General features: G+C 38.4%; 1 protein-coding gene across 1 annotated transcript in view; it reads right to left on the bottom strand.

The window, feature by feature from the left end:
- CORIN (corin, serine peptidase) overlaps positions 1-21859 on the bottom strand; it is a 1855778-nt gene that overhangs the window by 1614360 nt on the left and 219559 nt on the right. The gene's annotated exons all lie outside the window — the stretch shown is intronic.

Genomic DNA, 21859 nt, shown 5'->3' with positions numbered 1-21859 from the left:
AGTGGTACGGGGTTTGGGATGTCTGAGAGAGTTGATGTAGAGAGTATATTGAAAGCGGTATAGGGTGAGAAATAGGGTAGTGTGTTAGAGAGATTAGTAGAATGAGGTTTGAGATGAGTCAGAGTGGCGGTAGAGGATATATTGCGAGATATAGGGTGAGATATAGAGTAGTGTATTGGATATGCTGAATTAGAAGCAAAGTAATAATTATAAAGATACATAAGTACATGGAAGATATATATATGCATAAGGAAGGTAATATATGTAGATTAAAATTGCATTTATGCATTTAATAAACTCAGACTTTCAAGTGTTGCTGTACTTTAAATTAATTTGTTTTTATTTTTGTAGTTCACTAGTGAAGCAATTGTAGATAAATAGTTATGATAAAAGATGTACTTATTTATAGAGTCACTCATAAACAGATTAATGTAACTATAAGTATTATGTAAACATTTTTATCAGAACTAATGAATATAAAAACAATTATTATACATGTTTATACAAAGCAATACACATATGCAGGTACACATCTATAGTTCAAATAATTGCTTATATACAGAGAGATATGCTGTATATTTATGATTGAGTATGGCAGTTATTTGGGGAAAACACACTTCTTGAGTAGTCTTCTGAAGATAAGGTGGTTATCCTTGGATCTTATGTTTGGAGGTGAACAGAGAAAGAAATGCCACCCATGTTTTTTTTCTTGTGAGGTAGAATTTTGAGGCGAGGTGCCCCTCTAGAGTTGAAGTTCCTTTGTTGAATGTATTTTGTGATTTATTCCTGATGAAGATGGGAACAGTCCAGCCCGAACTGCCAAGCATTGTCTTCCCTGGAACGGAAACAAGCTTCCGAGGACCGGTTTCTGGCATTCCAGCCGTCTTCAGCCCGGCTTGCTTGAATCCAGTGGCAGAGTGAGCAAGGGACTCACGTCTGAGCATACCCTGCCACACTTATGGCGGCCAAAAGTGGTACAAAAGGGGGTGGCGATGGACGGAGCATCCAAATCAATCAAACACTCACACCCAGTCAAAAGATCTGGGTTGAATCCATCACCGTTCTTTAGCCCACTCTGCCACCCCAGTTCAGACATGGCTATATGCAAATCAGGCTGACCCTGTGCCTCATGGGAACAGTCCAGCCCGAACTGCCAAGCCATGTCTTCCCTGGACCGGAAACAAGCTTCCGAGGACCGGTTTCTGGCTGAATAAGGCTGGAATGCCAGAAACCAGTCCTCGGAAGCTTGATTCCGGTCCAGGGAAGACATGGCTTGGCAGTTCGGGCTGGACTGTTCCCATGAGGCACAGGGTCAGACTGATTTGCATATAGCCATGTCTGAACTGGGGTGGCAGAGTGGGCTAAAGAACGGTGATGGATTAAACCCAGATCTTTTGACTGGGTGTGAGTGTTTGATTGATTCAGATGCTCCGTCCATCACCACCCCCTTTTGTACCGCTTTTGGCCGCCATAAGTGTGGCAGGGTATACTCAGACGTGAGTCCCTTGCTCACTTTGCCACTGGATTCAAGCAAGCCGGGCTGAAGAAGGCTGGAATGCCAGAAACCGGTCCTCGGAAGCTTGTTTCCGTTCCAGGGAAGACATTGCTTGGCAGTTCGGGCTGGACTGTTCCAATGAGGCACAGGGTCAGACTGATTTGCATATAGCCATGTCTGAACTGGGGTGGCAGAGTGGGCTAAAGAACGGTGATGGATTAAACCCAGATCTTTTGACTGGGTGTGAGTGTTTGATTGATTCAGATGCTCCGTCCATCACCACCCCCTTTTGTAATGAAAATAAGAGGTGCCAGCTTCATAGAGTCTTTGCATCAGAGTGTCATGGTCAACCGTGTCAAAGGCAAATGAGAGGTCCAAGAGAAGTAGCGCCGCAACCTGCTGCAGTCAACTTTGTTCTTAAGACCATTCCAGATGGCAATGAGGGCAGATTCTGTGCCTTTTTCTGGATGGAATCCCATTTGGAAGTCTGAAGGTATGGTATTATCTTCAATGAATTGCGACATCTGGGTGAATGCTACTCTTTCTATCAATTTGCCCAAGAAAGGTCTATTTGTAATCAATCTGCGGCTGTCGGGGTACAATGGGTCCAGTTTTCTTTTCTTTAGTAATGTGTATATGTATGACTTTTTTCGTTTTCTCTTGAAGGTTTGTTTTGGACACAGGTCAGAAGGTCTGATGGCAGGCCTGCTTGCTTTGACCAGGTCTATAAATTAATGTGTGAAATGTGTTGGAAGGAATGGAGAGGCTGATTTAGAGTATTCTTGGATTGTTGTTTTGGGAAAGGGTCAGGTTGGTGCTTTTTCTTTTTTTTAAATATGAGTCCAATGCGTCTGCTTTGGCCGTGTAATGATTTGCCAGTTTGTCGGTGAAATCTTGAGTAATGGGATGAGCTCCTTCTACTCAATTTGGTTTACGAAATTCAGTGAGAATTTTATAGAATTCTTTATTTGCACATTTAGCATTTTGAATTGTGTCTGAATAGTACTTTTGCTTACCTTTTTTGTTAGCTGACTTGTATAATCAGTTACGTTTCTGTAGGCAAAGTTTGTCTCGATTGGTGTTTGTTTTGAGGCAGGCACATTGCAGCTTTCAGATTTGTTGTTTTATCTCTTTTATCTCTGTATTTATCCAGGGTGTCTGTTTTCTTCTGTTCTGTTGTGTAGTTTTTAGGGGTTTTAGGATATCAAAAGCTTCCTGTAGCCACTCATATAGTTTTTGAACAACATTTATTTGTGCAGATCTGTACTGCATGTTAGCCGTGTTTCTAAGTGTTCCAAATTGAGTTTATTCCACAGTTGCGTTTGTGTCAGAGGGGGAGTGGAAGGTTGAGTCAGAGAATTAATGAATGGATGCATGGGTACAAAAGACGAGTGATAGAGTGCATGTATGATAACTTATTGATTGTCTACACCCATCAGCGACACAAAAGGCACTTTCATTCATAAGCCAGATCTATTGGCATTATCAATGTTTGTTATCTAAATGCACTCAAGAGTTTATAGTCAACCCCCTCAAATGCTTTATCCTCTGCAATTACATTACATATATCAAACCTATTGATTAGCCATTGCTTGTTTTATTTTGTACTTAGCACTCCACAGGACAGCATGTGTTTGCTTGCTCTCTCCCACTTGTTTCTTTGCCCACTTCCCCTCCACACACTCTATTTTCACTTCCCTCACCCCCCAAGCACCCCGCCCGCTTTAGTTTTTTTAAACATTTATTTATTTACAAGGGCTCAGCATCTGCAAAGCACCTCTGGGCTGCTCACTTTCTGTACATTCGCTTACACACACTTTCTCTCCTTTTTTATACCACCACACTCTCCCCCTAAACAACTCCCCACATTGCTTCCTAGTGCTGCTTTAAATGTTTGTTGTTATGCTTTTGTGAATGTCTGGGAGTAGCAAAGTGGAGGTGGGCAGTTTTTTTCCTATATTAGAACTTGTGTGCACCTTCTTTCCTATTTTGTGCTCTCAGACACTCTACGTAATGGATTATATATTTTTGGTATATAGAAAACCCATTGCAAAATTGCTGACTGTTTGTGAAGGAGTCATGATGCAGGCAATAATATTCCAGCAATAAACCAGAATTGGTAAACCTAATAGTTTGGCCTTTCAGAGTTGAGACCTATGGGCGTTGCCAATCCTAGTTTATCTTTTAAGGTGCAATTCAAATTGATGGGGGTTTTAAATGAAAATGCTACAATGCACATAAGAGAATGTGGCTTCCATTTCTTTTCTATTTTAAATATTTAGAGGAATGAGGCAATAGATAGACAAGTGAAAGGCAAGATCAATAACTTAACTGAGATAGGCCTTTGTGGATTGAATTGAACTCCAAAAAACATTAGTTCTGCCATGTGTTTAACTAACGCTTTCTGAGTAAAATTCTACTTTTATGTCAAATTTAGTGCAATCTGTTCAGCGGTTCAGGCTGTCGGAGCGAGCTAAATTTAATTTAGGAACTAAAATTATAAAACACATCTTTTTCACCCTCCACTTACTTCTTTCCCTTCATGAATATACATACATATGTGCACACATTGGTAATAGTCTCTGTGTAGTTGAAAGGATTCTGTATGAGCACTATCGGATTAAGAGATTTCCAACCACACACAAATTCAGAACATTAACAGCAAATTGGGAGATATGTCAGATTGGAAAAGCAGCAAGAAAAACATGGAAGCACTGGAGACAGAGCCTCTGGATTCTGGACAGAGGTGAAGGGTGGAGTGAGTCGGAGACATAGGCCAGGTGAGAAGGAGCACGAGAAGTTCAGGGGATATTTAGGTACAATCACCGAGTTACACATTGCCTAGCACATTGCAGAGTTAAACATTGCCTGGTTACTGCTTGTGGCTTTCTTTCGCACCTGGGGTTTATTGCCTCACTTTTGTCTTGTTTTTCCTTTGGTTACCACGTATAAGTGTTATTTATCCTTGCAGTTCTACCTTATTTCCCTTTATGTTTTGTCATAGGTCCCGTTCGGGCCCATTGCTATATTCCCCATGTTAGCATGAGCACGTTGCAGACTGTCCTCTGCTTTGCACTGGTTAACTTAGAGATATTTTTTGCTTTATGTCACAATGGACTTTCACTCAGTACACTCTGTTGTTTATGCACTCTGTTCTTTCGGATTTAGTCTGAACGTGTAAACAAGGTCAAACAACAATGCCCCTTGTTATTCTGTCTGGTCAGGCCCTAGCACCTAGACAAAACACGCAAGAGCAGCTACTGATTGGGAAGAAGTACTTTTTTCATATAGGTATACACAGATAGGTGGAACACACTTGGAGAGGGACCTTTCCAGGGAAACAATCGCAACAGTAACTGAGATGTAGAACTTTCATCTATGCATACTGAGGTACGGGGTCTGCAGCTAACACCTAGAGATCTTCTGATATATAATCATTCTGTTTTTGTAGAAGGGGAGAGAGGATAGGCTTTGCTGCCGTATATAATGACAGCTCGATTTATGATTTAAGGACTACTTGCTGCGCTAACCGTATTTGTGGTAGGAATTTTCCTTCCTGTTGTGACATGTATACTGAATACTAGAGCACAATAGTTAAAATAAACATCTTAAACGTTCCTTGTTTCTCTGTCAGACCTTATTTTGGACTAGTATGAGTGTGAGAGCGAAAAGGTTGTCCTGTAACCGCGATTCCTGAGAGGGTGGGGAGTGTTATGTTCTGGGGTATCTAATGACTTGTTCCTCTGTAAGTGAGCAGGAGTGCAAGTGAGACACTATGGGCAGTTGGTCTCGGCTCATGGGTACTCAGGTGGTAGGATGACTCAGTACCTGCCTACTAAGGTCCACAATCCCTAGCATAGTTCTGTGACTCCGCAGAATCCCTGCAACAAGGCGCAACAAGGCGCAGCCAACGTTTAGTCTGGTACTTATTCACATGTCCCCTGAGTAGCACTCATGCTTGTCCACAATATCCTTGCACTGTTTTCCGGAGATGTCCGTGGTGGGAGGGCTTTACCTCTTCACTGTTTAGGATTCACCCGTTTGATGTAGGTGGCCTCGGAGGCCCTGCGTCTTATGGGGCTTTGAGCTCCAGCTGGGCTTCAGCTGGATCACTGAAATATTATCGACGGACACATTATCGACTTACCAAAATATCGTTGACAAATTATCGACGACAAAAATATCGACTTACTATACCTATTACACAAACTACAAAAATATTGAGTAAAAAATATCGAGTACTAACTATATCGAATACATAAATATCGCTTAAAAAAATATCGACTACAATTATATCGTTGGACATGAAATTAGCCCTAACACTACAAAAATATTGACTACAAAAATATAGACTACCACAATATCGTTAAAAAAAAAATATCGAGTTCATGTTTGCACACTTTTCTTTCTAAAATACCATCTTTATCATCAATAAAAGTCATTTCTCACTAAAAAAAACCTTTCACATATAATACCTGTTTCTTACATAAAATTACTATTAAACCACATTTACTATACATTCTATTACATGCATTTTATCATTTTCTATTATTCTTTGCATTTAACTAACATTTTCATTACTTATTTTGACATATAAATATATTTCATTTAAACACGAACCTGCTTTAATGCGGGAACAACCACATACCACCATTCTCACATCAACAAACACTCCAATTAACGTAAAAAAATTCAAACTAGCCTATACTATGCTTCCTTACATCCTACAACCAATCAAATCAAAGCACACATAACACATATACTATAAAAGGGCTACATGCATTCTACCATTTGTTGCTGCTACCTCTCTGGAAAGTAGATGCCAACACTTTGAAGATTTTGTTGCAGAATAAACATCTTTAAAGATCCAGCTTACTAGCTAATTAATCAAGTAAGTAACACAGCATTTTTGTAGAAAACTAAATTAGAAGTGCACTATTTTCCTTACATCTCTTAAGTCTTACACTTATTTTATTTTCATGTCTTCCTACTTTTCTGATAGAAACTACTCCAACACAATTCCTATTACATGGTCATATTTCTTCATGTGCAAAATCAGATAGTAAGTATATAATAATTCTCTGTTACACAGCAACTGCTTTTTTTAAACACTAATTTACAAAAGTATTTATTTTTCATTAACATTATATTTACAGATATACAGAAATTGTGCTATTTCTACAGCAAAAACGATAAAACTACCCTAATTACACATGTAAGTATAGATGTGTTTGTTATAAAACGGCAAATTTCATTAATGCACATTTTTAAACAACATATCTTGCTTTTTACATCTTCCCTATAGATCATTTGAAAGATTCAAGATCAACTATAGCAAAACACAAGAATACCCTTCAGAAAAATGTAAGTATAATTGTTATTTGCTAAAATGTGGGCACAAAAAACGCTAACTATATTCTTAACACCATGTTATTTATTTTGAATTGCCTCTACAGATATTCAGAAAACATCATACATCTATTCTACATATCATATGAAAACATCCTACACAAAATATACCAATATAGAAGAATAGCCTTGTAAAAAATGTAAGTATATTTATCATTTCTCTAAAACTGCCGAAAATAACACAGTCTATGTTCTTAACAACATCTTATCTATTTTATATTTCCTCTACAGATATTCTGAATACATCATACAGCTATTCTACCTACAACAAATAAAACGACATATGTAGAAGTTAGTATACGTTTAAATCTGTTACATTTCCAAACGGTTCAGTATTAAAATTATAATATTTTGCTTTTATTTCTTCTATCTACTCTACAGATCATACCTGTACTAAATTGATGAACTCCACCAATTACTACTATTCTACTATTTAAACAAGTAAGTATATGTAATGCTTACATCAAATGCACTAGTAGACAAAAATGACAACTGCTTTTGAGTAGGAAATACGTTTGTTATATATAAACATTAACGTTGATTTTCAATATTTTCATACCAACAGCAAATAAAGACATACATACAAGACCATCATTCAAAAGACATTTCTGCTTCTGTGACTACTACTTTGATTAACTGTAAGTATAAATGCATCACTAATGATGTTAGCACCACATAAGTAAAAAAATGTGTACTGATTTTGTTTCTTTCTACTCTTTCCTAGAACAAGTAAATCAAAATGACTGAAGGTGCAGAATTTGTCATGTCTCAGAAAAATAAATTGCTATTATGCTACATGGGTTATGTGTATAATCAGGAGAGACAAAGTGGTAGAAAGGTTTTTTGGAAGTGTACAAAATACTACTCCAACAAATGTTATGGGAGGGCCACTACCGAGGAAACTAATGTGCTATTTACTAGAGAACATAATCATCCCCCAAATGTCACCGAAATTGAAATTAGAGATGCCTTAGAAAGTATTAAAAGTGCTAGCACACAAAGTGACAAACCCACCACCCAAATACTTAAAGAAGAACTGGTAAAAATCCCTGCCCATGCTTCAGGGCAACTACCCTCTATTGACTCCCTGAAACGCACTATTGCACGCACCAAACGACTCACTAGCACAACCCAACCCAACCCAACTTGTTTTGAAGAAATTATTATTTCACCCGAAATGGCCATCACACACAATAAAGATAAATTTATTCTTTTTGATAATGAAAGCAGTACAAACAGAATAATTATGTTTGCAACTGCAAGTAATTTACGAAAAATCCAACAGTGTCCCCAATGGATGATGGATGGAACATTTAAACCCTGCCCAAAACCTTTTTACCAACTGTATTCCATCCACGGTTTATACCATCATTCTAACATACCTTTCATTTACTGTTTGCTACCCAACAAACAGCAAACAACCTACACCGAAATTTTAAATGTTCTCAAAACGGAAATCAATAATTATTTTCCCGAAAAAATAATTATTGATTTCGAATTAGCTATGATAAATAGCATTTTGAGAACATTTCCACACACAGCAATCCAGGGTTGCTATTATCATTTTAATCAGAGTATATGGAGGCATCTCCAAAAATCTACTTTAAGTGTACTATACTCTACAGATAGCACCTTTGCCTATCAAGTTAAAAAGTTAATAGCCCTGGCCTACGTCCCTGTTACAGATGTTGCTGAACATTACAATTTATTAATTGACAGCGCATATTATAAGAGGAATGAGGATAAGCTAACACCATTGCTAGACTATTTTGAAGACACTTGGGTGGGAAGGTTGCACAGATCAGGACATCGACGCCAGCCCAAATTCCAAATCCCTTGGTGGAATGTCTATCTCAGTACTTTAAACCAAGAGGCGAAAACCAACAATAGTGTTGAAGGGTGGCATAATGCTTTCCAAGCAACTACAAACAGAGGCAAACCCACTTTCCACAACCTTCTTGAAGCTTTGAAAAAAGAACAAAGCTATCAGGAACTAAGAATGGAACAATCAGTGTCACAAATAGGGCCCAAACTCACTAAACAAACCCAACAAATGTTCCGACTACTTCAAAGTCAAGTCACATTATACCCTACAACTAGAGGTTTAGAATACCTGGCAATAATAGCAAAAAGTCTTCTATAAAAATGTCAAGTAAATATACGAATGTCTTCTTACAATACTAATAAAATTCACATGTCATAAACATATATAATGAATTATAAATAAAACATATTTGTTTGACAAACTTTTAAAAGTTATGTAAAAAAATTTGTAACAAATATGCAATGTTTATAATTTTTTATATCATACACATAACATTAGAAATCGACATTTCCCACCCAATCAAAATTGTAAAATAAATACTTACAATTTTTGGACTTGAGAGACGCAATCAAGGAAAAATCAATCCATACAATCCAATGCAATATCTTACTATTCCAATATGGGATAACCCTCAAAAACCCGAAAATAAATTGTAAAACGTAAAAAAACGCTCCAGGAAATCCCGAAAACAGTAGTGTGTACACGTTAGGATTTAAAGTTATATACACACTATTTAAAAAAAACGGTCACACATATCAATGTATCAATCCGATTCGAAACCCTCCAAAAAACCCGAAAAAGGTTTAAAAAGTTAAAAAACCGGTCCTGTCAAACCCGAAAAATAGGAGATAAAAGTCAAAATATAAGCATAATAACTTAAACATTTGTTTCTCCGTTAAAAAACACGCTTCCTTCCATGTAGTTTTCATGCGAGGAACCGAAACCTGTAAAATAACATACATAACGAAAGCCACCCACAAATACCCCCTTCACATTAGTAAATATACTAACAATTAACATTAACCATGTAAGAAGACATTTCCGAACACTTAAAATTAGACTTGAAGGAAAAAAAGCACGACACATCTATAACGGAGACTTTTCACCCAAACGCTACTTAAACTAATAATACATACACCAAAAAACACTACAGAGTTTGATTACACCCTCAAACATGACCACTTACTTATAATTTATAGTTAAAAATAACCTTACCTCTCTCCACGCGAAGCAACTCCCAACCGCGAGCTTCTCCAGTCCTGAATGGAGCGCAATAACCTTACGCGGTAAAAAAGTAGTCCCCTTAACCCATTTGTGTAAAGGGATAATAGAATAAACAATGTGAAATATAAAATATATAATACATACACATGTATAATGTAACAAATTAATGCACTATACTCATGACAATTTTCCTTTATTTAAAAAAATAATATATTTAATATAAATTAATATATAATATGTATTATATATTAATAATATTAAATAATTATGTAAAACTTTGAATAAAAGATGTAAATATTTAGTTATTCTGTATATTTATATGAATAATTTTGTGTATAATTTTAATAAAACATTATAAATGTTTATGGGAATAATTAATAATAATAAATAATATAACTTATTTATTGTTATTAATATAACAAGTAGAACCATTTAGTATATAAAGAATGGCCTGAAAAAATTCTCTATTTTATCTGTGAATGTATATATTATTGTTAATAATAAATGAATGTTTATGTTTATTAATTAATAATAATAATAATTAATGAAATAATTATTATTTTTATTAATTAGTAAAAAAAGATTATATAATTATTTCTAATTATAACAAAATTATATAATTGCTTTACTACAATTTGATAAATACCAGATATTATAATTAAACATATTGTTTCCCTATACAATTATAAACTTTACAACCAAAGCGATTTATATGTTTTATGTAAAAACAACATTGTGTGAATTATACACCAAGAAAATTTATTTTTGTATTTCAATTTATCCTAAGAAATGTAATAATAGTCATGTTACTTGTTAAAAAGAAATATGTATTATATATTTTATTATATTAATATTTAATATTAACATTATTAAATATTAATGTAAGAAATATATAACAAATCATTGTTTAATGTATTTCTATATAAATACTTTAAATTGTAAATGACTGATGGGAATATGTAAAATTTTCTGAAAGAATCTAGTAATCCAAATAATTTTTTACATTGACCACATGTATATAAATGTAAAGATGTTATTGTGTGAATAATAAAAGTTAAAAAAAATGTGATGTTATATTTGTGTTTGATTTTATTGTAGTACACAATAAAAAAATTTAAAATTGTTTAATAAACTAATTTGAAAACATCTATGTTGCATTATTTTTTATTATTAAAATACAGTAATGAACAAATGTATACAAATGTGCTGCACACTGACCAATTTTATATGTATTATTACTACTCCAGTCAATCTAAAATGATAGAAGCTGCAGGACAGTAGCAAAAATTATTTTACTATTCCTACTACACTCAAGGTAATACCATAAAATGTGGTAGAGACTAACCAATGTATTTTTATTAATCCAACTCCAGTGTTGATAATATTACTGATGGTGCTGGACACCAACCAATTAATAATTAGAATTCCAACACCACTATAGCTACTGTCTGGAAACATGCTAATACATAAATTGTTTTTATCTAAATAAAGGGTACTAATGTAAAGTTATAATAATAGCTATTTTCGTGTAATAAATTTAATGTATCACTGTTAAGTTAAACTATACATCAGCACTCTAAAATACCCAAAACTGTCCCAAAACACTAAAAAGACCCCTTCACCCTAAAGGCCAAAACTGACCCAGAACCCTACAAATACCCCTTTATCAACAAACTGAAAACTGACCCTGAACCCTACAAATACCCCTTACCCACAAACTGAAAACTGACCCTGAACCCTACAAATACCCCTTTACCCACAAACTGAAAACTGACCCTGAACCCTACAAATACCCCTTTACCCACAAACTGAAAACTGACCCTGAACCCTACAAATACCCCTTTACCCACAAACTAAAAACTGACCCAGAACCCTACAAATACTCCTTTACCCACAAACTGAAAACTGACCCTGAACCCTACAAATACCCCTTTACCCACAAACTGAAAACTGACCCTGAACCCTACAAATACTCCTTTCCCAACAAACTGAAAACTGACCCCGAACCTTACAAATACTCCTTTCCCAACAAACTAAAAACTGACCCTGAACCCTACAAATACCCCTTTACCCACAAACTGAAAACTGACCCTTAACCCTACAAATACCCCTACACCCACAAACTGAAAACTGACCCTGAACCCTACAAATACTCCTTTCCCAACAACAGAAAACTGACCCTGAACCCTACAAATACCCCTTTACCCACAAACTGAAAACTGACCCTGAACCCTACAAATACCCCTACACCCACAACCTGAAAACTGACCCTGAACGCTACAAATACTCCTTTCCCAACAAACTGAAAACTGACCCTGAACCCTACAAATACCCCTACACCCACAAACTGAAAACTGACCCTGAACCCTACAAATACTCCTTTCCCAACAAACTGAAAACTGACCCTGAACTCTACAAATACCCCTTTACCCACAAACTGAAAACTGACCCTGAACCCTACAAATAGCCCTTCACCCACAAACTGAAAACTGACCCTGAACCCTACAAATACTCCTTTTCCCACAAACTGAAAACTGACCCTGAACCCTACAAATACTCCTTTTCCCACAAACTGAAAACTGACCCTGAACCCTACAAATACTCCTTTCCCAACAAACTGAAAACTGACCCTGAACCCTACAAATACCCCTACACCCACAAACTGAAAACTGACCCTGACCCCTACAAATACTCCTTTCCCAACAAACTGAAAACTGACCCTGAACCCTACAAATACCCCTTTACCCACAAACTGAAAACTGACCCTGAACCCTACAAATAGCCCTTCACCCACAAACTGAAAACTGACCCTGAACCCTACAAATACCCCTTTACCCACAAACTGAAAACTGACCCTGAACCCTACAAATACCCCTACACCCACAACCTGAAAACTAACCCTGAACCTCCCAAAAACTCCTTTACCCACAAACTGAAAACTGACCCTGACCCCTACAAATACCCCTTTACCCACAAACTGAAAACTGACCCTGAACTCTACAAATAGCCCTTTACACAAGAACTGAAAACTGACCCTCAACCTTAAAAATACCCATTTACCCACAAACGTAAAAATTTTCCAAATCCCACTAAATACACCTTTACTCACGACTAGAAAAATGACCCAGAACCCTAAAAAATTAACCTATAACAAAAACTATGAAACAAAGCCAGAACACTATAAATAATAATAAACAAAACATTAAACATAAATATATAAAAAAAACAAATATTTTTTAAAAAACTATTATAAAATATATTATCACATTAGCTATAATAATAATTTAGATTAATATTGTTTAATTCCAATTAATTAATTAACATCAACATTAATTAACACATTACATTTAAATGTATACAATTAATGTAATTAAGTCATTATTATAAATTAATTACCAATTAATTTATTTAAATGATATGCAATATATTAATTACATCATTAACTAATTATAAATAATGTGTTAGCAATTAATAAATGTAAATAATATACTAATTCTTAATACAATAAATAACTAATTATTATTAATTAATAACCAATGTATCAATTAAAATCATATACAAATTAATTTTTAAAAATATTGATTATTAATAATCAATTAATCAATTAATCAATTAAATTATATTCAAATTAATCAATTAAACAATTAACTAATTAATATTAATTAATTACCAATTAAAATCGAATTAAAACAATTACCAAACATATATTAACTAATTAATTATTATTAAATTACTTCCCACCTTATTCCCCTATAAACCCACAACCCGCTCCTAAACACTAGGTACTATTTATTTATATAATATATATATTATTTTATAAAATTAATATTTTCTAACATTTTCTCGATATTTTTTACTTTCACTATATTTCGATATTTTGTGTAGTCGATATTTTTGAGTCGATATTTTTGTATTCGATATTTTTGGGTCATTTTTGCAGTCGATATTTTTTTCAACGATATTCCTATAGTCGATATTTTGTTAATGTCGATATTTTTCCGTCGATATTTTGTCCATTCGATATTATGTAGTCGATATTATGTCCAGTTACCGCTTCAGCTATGTGGCTGAGACGGGGGTCAACAGGAGGCCCATCTAGGCACCTTCGCATGCAGGCAAAGTGGGGGAGGACAGCCCTAGCTCGACGGACCACCAACCCGGGACCTTGGCCATGGGGCAGGACGGAGGGCAAGAGCTCCTGCCATGGGGCCCGTGGGGCCTCGGACCCAGTTGCACAGAGGAGGCCTTCCCGGGATGGTGGAACTCCTTCCCGGGTGCTGTGGCAGACAGGAGGGCCTGAGTATAGAGCCCAGAACGTAGGTGGGCCGGTCCAGACCCATCTGGTCACTGGCTGAGAACTTCCAGACCTCAAGGGGGTCCAGAGTACACTGTCCATAGTAATCCGGAGGAAGGCTACCCCCCTTCCTGTTCATTCGTGCACACCGAGCAAGAAAGTGGACTGAAGCCGCAAAAGCACCCTCCCTCCTGGAGCCCTGGCTGGGATCAGGGGAGCAAAGGAGCTCCCATTGGGATTTCCAGGGTAGCGCCATTGGAAGGTATTGCACATTCCCAGATGGCCGGGCCCGAAGGACGGCCATCTTGGTCTTGCTGTGCCTTAACGAACAGGGCTCCTGCTTGTCCTTGGAGGGGACCGGGGCTCTGTGGCCCGGGGGCGAAGAGCACCACCTGGGCCACAGGCAGAGGACTGCAAGGGGAACCCAAACGGGCCTCCCAACCGGATCCCGAAGGCACCTTCACACGCATGCGAAGCAGGGGTGCTCTCCGGGCCTGGTGGTCCCAACCCGGGTCCTCGGGGCAGGTTGCAGGGCTGAGCCCAAGACGGGTAGGCACCCTCACCAGGGCCTGTTGGGGCCACAGTCAGGGCTTCTGAGCCCAGCCATACAGGGGAAGACTCCCCGGGCCTGAGTGACCTACCTCCTGGGCCCTTGTGAGGGCAGCAGGCCGAAGGACGGAGCCCAGTGCGAGAGCCCCCGCCTCAAGGCTTGGCGGATCCTTGGGGCCTGATGGGAGACCCTGGGCCCAGATACGAAGAGAAGGCCTCCCAGGGCTCGCGGGACCCCAACCCTGGTACTTTGCCACACAGTGGGCCAGAGGACGGAGCCCAGAAAGAGGAGGCACCCATCTCAGGGCCCGTCGGGCCACAGTCAGGGCTCCTGAACCCAGCTAGGCAGGGGAAGCCTCCCGAGGCCGGACGACCCCCCCCCTATCCCTGGCTCTTGGCTATGCGGCAGGCTGGGGGATGCAGCCCAGGGCAGGAGCGCCCATCCCAAGACCCGCCTGGTCCAGATCAGAGCTTGTGGCCCAGAAGCAAAGGAAAGGCCTCCACGGGTACATGGGACACCGTCCCGGGCACTTTCTTACGCCGTGGGCAGAAGACGGAGCCCAGGATGGGGGGGTCCCTCACCCGGTCAGAGCTTCTGAACCCAGCCAGGCAGGGGAAGCCTCTACCGGCCAGATGGAACCCCATCCCGGGCCCTCGGCAGTGCAGCAGGCATGAAAATGGAGCCCAGGGTAGGAAGGCCCGCCTCGGGCCTGCCAGGCCCTTGGGCCGAGTTGTTGCTCCTGGACCCTGCCACGCAGGTGAAATCTCCCTGGGCCTGGAAAAAATGGTCCTAACACTTATTCGAACCTTTTTGTTCCCTTAGATGTTGGACCCTAGCTCAGCCAGCACCCAGGAAAACCTAGCCAACCGATGGCTATCCAGGGTGGACTGACTTGCGTGGCTCTCACCACGGGTTATTAGCCAGAATCCCTTGCATACCTCAAACATTGACTATGAAAATGCATTTTTCTCACATTTCTCTTCTGGAAGTGCTGGAATCTGCAGGGAGCCACAAACTTACTTCCACCCAGCATTCCCCCAGGCCTCCAGATACAAATGGCATTGGAACCTCTTCCCCTGCTCCCAAGGCTGGAAAAGCAAAATCAAACCCCCCCCAAAAATGAAATTCCACTGTTGTACAGAGGGGTTTCCTGGATGTGTGCAGACAACGTAACGGTTACGACTTTGGCACACAACCACCATTGCGGAGGACGTGATCGTTACCTCCTTGGTACAGAAAGGGTTATTATTATTTTTAATTTTTTCGGCTGTTGGAAGGTGAGGTGACGCTCCTTCACCATAACGGAGGAGCCGCTGTGGGTGTTGCCTTATGAGAGGTGCGGCTGTACTGTTACCATCCCACAGTAGTCTGCTGATGAGACCATTTGAAGTGTAGTCTCAACCTTTCTTTCTCAAGTTTAACCCCCTTTCTTCCCCTTGTTTATATATTTTTGGAAAGAGGCTTGATCAAAACTTTCCAATTAATATATGGGGTGAAGTTTGGGATTGGGTTCGAAGACGTGCTGTTTTGTTCCCCACTATCGTGACTAGTTATGTTTTTGACAATGTTTCTGCTAAAGGGCATTTTTTGATCTGCCTTTTATTTTTGACCTCACGGATCTTGAGATATACATGAAACTTAGCACTCTCTTTACTTGATACATTTCATAAATGTTTATACATGGAAAAATAAGTTAAGATGGAGAGAAGCAGTCATTTAATATTTTTGCAAAAAAACATGCAAAAACCACTGAACATCAAACTTGAAGTGAAAGTAGAACTTTACTCAGAAAGTGTGTTTTATTGGTTTTGCGTAGATCTGTTCAGTATTTTTTGTTATATATATTTTTGAGTGTTAGATAACTTACATGAGAAACTTGAACAATAGAGAATATAAAACAGAAGCAGCCGTCTGTAGATCCATCGTTCTCACAATATGCAGAGCATACCATAATTTCTTGCCCATGCCAATTTAACCTGATATCGTTAAAACAGTGAGACTACAATATCAAATGACGTGCAGGGTTGCCACACAATTAGGGCCCGATTCACAGAATTAACTTAAGACAAAATCCTAAACTTACTACTTTTGGTATTCACAGAAGTTAGGATTTTGTGTTAAGTTTGTCTTAAGACACACTTAAGACAGACTTAAGACAAAATCCTAACTTAAGTCTGTCTTAAGTCTGTCTTAAGTCTGTCTTAAGACAATTTTAAGACAAAATCCTAACTTCTGTGAATACCAAAAGTAGTAAGTTTAGGATTTTGTCTTAAGTTAGTCCTGTGAATCGGGCCCTTAGAGTCTACCCTACAAGTTCCATGTACTCCTGCAGCCATCCCACACCCTGCCATGTTTCCACCGGCCTCATACACAGTCTTCTCAAGAATGCAAAACATGTCCATACTCGCTATTTAAGCCACCACTGAAGGATGGGTGAATTTTCCTGAGCTAGGACCAGCTTGCTATTCACTAGGCTGAGTCAAATCATTGTTTTTCCTGTGTGAGTAAAGCCCTCATCATCCAGTATGTTTAACAATGTCATATTCAGTGTGAGCACGACTGGCTTGCCCAGCACCAACCCTAAAGCCGTTCCGTAGTTCGAGATATTAGTCTTTAAAAAAGATGCCAAGCAGAATTTAAAGTACTAACACTTTTGTATATCTTGGACATTTTAACTCTTGTCATGATTCATGTACTCTTTTTACACAATATGATTGGGTGGATTAGGTTTGAATTTAATTGTTCAGCCATCTTGAAAAGTATTACTGTGGCAGTAGTTAGTAGATAGGTTGTGAGGGGACGCCATATATCCTAAGGCCTGGAGTCTTGCGGGAGCACCTCTATGTAGCTAGAAATCTGGCATAAAATTTTAAGTCAAAAGCTTCACATCTTTGTTTTAGTCACTGATAAGGCATGTTTGTAAAAATACCTTATACTTTTTCTTGAAATGAGCAGAATGGCGTACACCATTACAACAACCCCTATATTTATTTTGCTACCTGACGTTAAGAGTCACCCATTGGGGGCAAGAGCTTGGTGGCCATAGACAGATTTCAGAAAGGGCTATAGAAAGGCGTGCGTGCAATATTTATTTTAAAAATAGTCGAGTCAGCTGTCTTTGAGATGTTCTCAGTGATGCCACTGACCATGTCATGAGTGATGTATTATGTGAAGTCACAAGCAGTGCATTAAGGGGGTGTAAATTATAGTGAGGTCAGCTGAATTTCACCGGTTTTGTACGAGTGAAATGTGAGCCTCACCATAACGTCTTTATAAACCTTTGGTTTTTCAGTTAAATCATAAGTTTTTATTAAATCTAGTCCGAAACTATAACATCCTGGTAACCTTTGGATATTGTTACTGATTGGGAATGCTGTGCCGGTTCATTCATTAAAGATTCAGTTGAACTTTCCTCTGATGGAGTGGTGTCGTGTTACAGGACTACTTGGCTGCAATGGAAACAGCAGCTTGTTCAGCAGCTCAGAGGAATATCATTATTTTGGACCACACAGATGGGTAATATTGGCACTACAATGCCCAGCATGCAGTTCGCTGGAGAGTGTATGCTATTAAGGGAAAACAGGTTGCAATGCCTTTCAGTTTTTGCCTTTCTCCCTCCCTGCACCGAAACGCATCAGGGATTGTTACTGATTGGGACTGCTGGTACTGGTTCATTCATTAAAGGTTCAGTTGAACTTTCCTATTATGGAGTGGCGTCTAGAGCTCGGGGGCATCTTTGAGAATATATATATATATATATATATATATATATATATATATATATATATATATATATATATATATATATATATGATTTAGATTAATTCAGCCCTTATGACTTGACTCTCTAGAAGCACTCTTTAAGAACTATGCACTTTTGAGATAATGAGGTATGCCATTCTTATGCATTCTCCTGCAATATACAGAATTGTGCTGATGGTGTCTTTATGACCTGACATATATGCACTTTACAAGCACAATGCACTTTGAGGTTATCATATAGGCTCATTGTCATGCTTTGTTTTTTATACTATTGGAAACTGTATATTCCTTGGAAAGTTTCTTTAAAAGACCTTATGAGGATTTGGTTATATTTTATCAACGTGCCCTTTAGAAACACAAGGCATATTAGGTTACACATAATTGGGAAGATGAGAAACACCAATAAGGTTTAGACGTTGTTAGTATTGAAGTTTTAGTGGGGATTAATGAGATCAGATGTAATGAAGGGGCGAACCCAAGGACTAAATGAGTAGAAATTAGCGGAATACACATTGTGCACTTTATAAACAGTATGTACTTTAAATGATTAGTGATTAGTGATTAAGCAAGGAAAATGACACAGGCTAATTACTTCTAAATGTACTCATTACCCCTGAAAGTCTTAAGAGAATATGTCCAATAATGTCATGTGGTTTTACATGCAAAATGTATTTGTGACAACCTGGTCAATCCGTAATGAAGGATCTGGATTAGTTGAGATGTTGTAGTCTTAAACATAACTAGATTGTAGGGTAATTAGGCTTTTTGTTTTACACCAGGTGATAAAGGAAATATTTGATTTAAAAATGAACTTTAAGATAAAGTTTATAACATAATTGAACACCTTTTACAATATTCCACCAGTGAATGTTAACCAAATCAATGGCAGCCGGCATGTGCTGATGGAATTGGAGCTCTAGGGTTTGAGGGTCATTGAAATGAAAGAAGGATTGCTATAATTATGCTGCTTGCCGTGACCGTAAGACCCAGTTGAAGGCAGTTGACGAAAGGCGTTACTCATGGTCATTGTACTAATTGTTGTTATGCCACAGGGATCTGCGGAGTTTACTTAAAAGAGAAAGAAAATAATGTGGAAATAAAGCAAAATAAATTCCTTTAAGGTTCTTGGTTGAAGTCTGTCTGTTGTGTCGCTGCTTGAGTGGTCCATGAAGGAGAACCGCCTTTTGTGGATACATAATGTGCCGAACCATGAGCATGCAGCAGCGTTGCACTGGGATGTGAGGAGCCCAACATAACAAAGGAGCTGAGGAAAAAGGATTGGAGAATTACGTTGCAGCCCCCCCACTTGGAGTTCAAGTGGAACTCGAACAAGATCACCAACAGGTGAAGACTGGACTGCACAGAGGTAAGGATGTAACTGGAATGCGTGTTGGAGGGGACGCAGTTGAGTTGCTGACTGCCAAGCGTGTGGGTTCACTTTCCCCCTGTGGCGTGTAAGTTTGAGAACAGTAATGGAACTGTACAAGCATAGTCCCAAACACGAGTGATGGGGTGAGTATAATGCGTATTCGCTCAGAACGAATATCAGTTAGAAGTGACCGGGAGCCTCTCATCAAGTGTTACCAGGAATTGAATGTATGAAAAATGAAGGAATAAGTGAGGGGCGGATGGTTGTATCACAGTTTAGTGGTACAAAGAGATATGATCAGAGGTAACACAAGTGTTTGAAGGCCACAGGGAACACGGCGCAAGCAAAAGTAATTAAAGAATGCATATGATGAACTAAAACACAGAGCATAAGATCTATAAAGGAAGCATCAATGGATAATAATTGGTTAAGATGGAGGCAAGACAACCGAAGTGGAGAGTGGCGGTGGAACACATCTTTCAGGAGAGCTTGACCATTGTGGGGGTGAGAGTGCGTCCAATGTCTCAAACAAGACATGGACCCAATTGATAAAGGAATTGGAGAGAGTAAAACAACTGGAAACAAAGCAGTGGTGGGAGATGACATCTCTCACCAGATATTTTGAGTGCAAAAGGATCCCAAGAGTGTTGAGGATCATGTTATTACCTACTTAAGAGGATATGGAGGATGATTTAACAGAAGAGGGGTGTGAGAACATGGAGGAGTGTTCAGTGAAAAGAATGAGAACTCTAAAAAAACACGCTGAAAGGAAAATTAATTTATACACCACAAACATTGAAGTTGTGAATAAGGAGTTGGATAAATATAAGAGTGAGTCAGCTGTGAAGGATTTCATTTCTAAAATGTAAACATCACTACAAGAGAATGATGAGGAAATTATGGGGCACAAAGCAAGAAAATTCACTGGGGACAGGCTGGATTATCAGTATGGCTGTGTGTATACCTTTGCAAGAGAATTTAAAAGCTTGAGGGTAAAAGAAAAGTGGGTCCTCAGTTTGGAAACAATCAAAGTGAGAGTGAATTGAGATCTGAAGCAGGATAAAGTGCGGATGAAGCCTCAAGTGATTAGGTAGATTTTGACATGGAACTGGGGCTAATCCGAATGACTATCCGACAAGGAGTGTGGGCAAAATGCAACAGAACTCCGAAAAAGGAATTATAGCACAAGAAAGGGCAAGAGGAAGAGGACGAGGAAAGAACAGAGTCCGTAAACAGAACTAGTAACTTTGGATATGAATAAGAAGCCTCTTGTACTGAATATTTCATCAGTTACGCTAAATACTAATCAGGAAAGATTACTCAGTTTGGGCCGACTTTGTCCATCAACACGACCTGACTTCACTGACTCGAGGATGGAGTTATACACATACATTAGGAAACTGAAACTCCACAAATACCATCAGATGAAACCAAAGAAAAGTAATAATGGGGATAAAATACAAAAGCAACCCTCTTCCTTCAAAATTGCAAGGGTTCCCAACCTTGTTGATATACATGATTCGGATAACTGTGAAATAATGGGACCCTCACACGCAAATGGGAATGATAGATATAATACCAGTGGAGTCTTAGGAGAAACATTTTGTGGTATTATTTTGAGGAATATGGGTTTCGAAACAGATTACCAAGTTAGAGTAGATTTTATCCCCAGATGCCTGCTGGAAATCGTATTGACCTGTTCCAGGAGTTGGTAACATATGATCTAACTGATTTCTGCAGAAAATGCCGAAATGACCCAAAAAAGAGTAATTTTTCCACTAAGGATTGGATGGACATTAATGATTTGAAAAAGAACCCATCATTGATCATAAAGCCCTGAGATAAAGGGGAATACATTGACCTAATGGATCAACATACTTATGTATTGGAAGTCAGGATACAACTGAACAATAGACCACATTACACCTGTC

Source organism: Lissotriton vulgaris, chromosome 3_1 (assembly GCF_964263255.1).
Source record: "Lissotriton vulgaris chromosome 3_1, aLisVul1.2, whole genome shotgun sequence".
Classification (NCBI taxonomy): domain Eukaryota; kingdom Metazoa; phylum Chordata; class Amphibia; order Caudata; family Salamandridae; genus Lissotriton; species Lissotriton vulgaris.
This window is presented reverse-complemented; position numbering and strand designations above follow the sequence as displayed.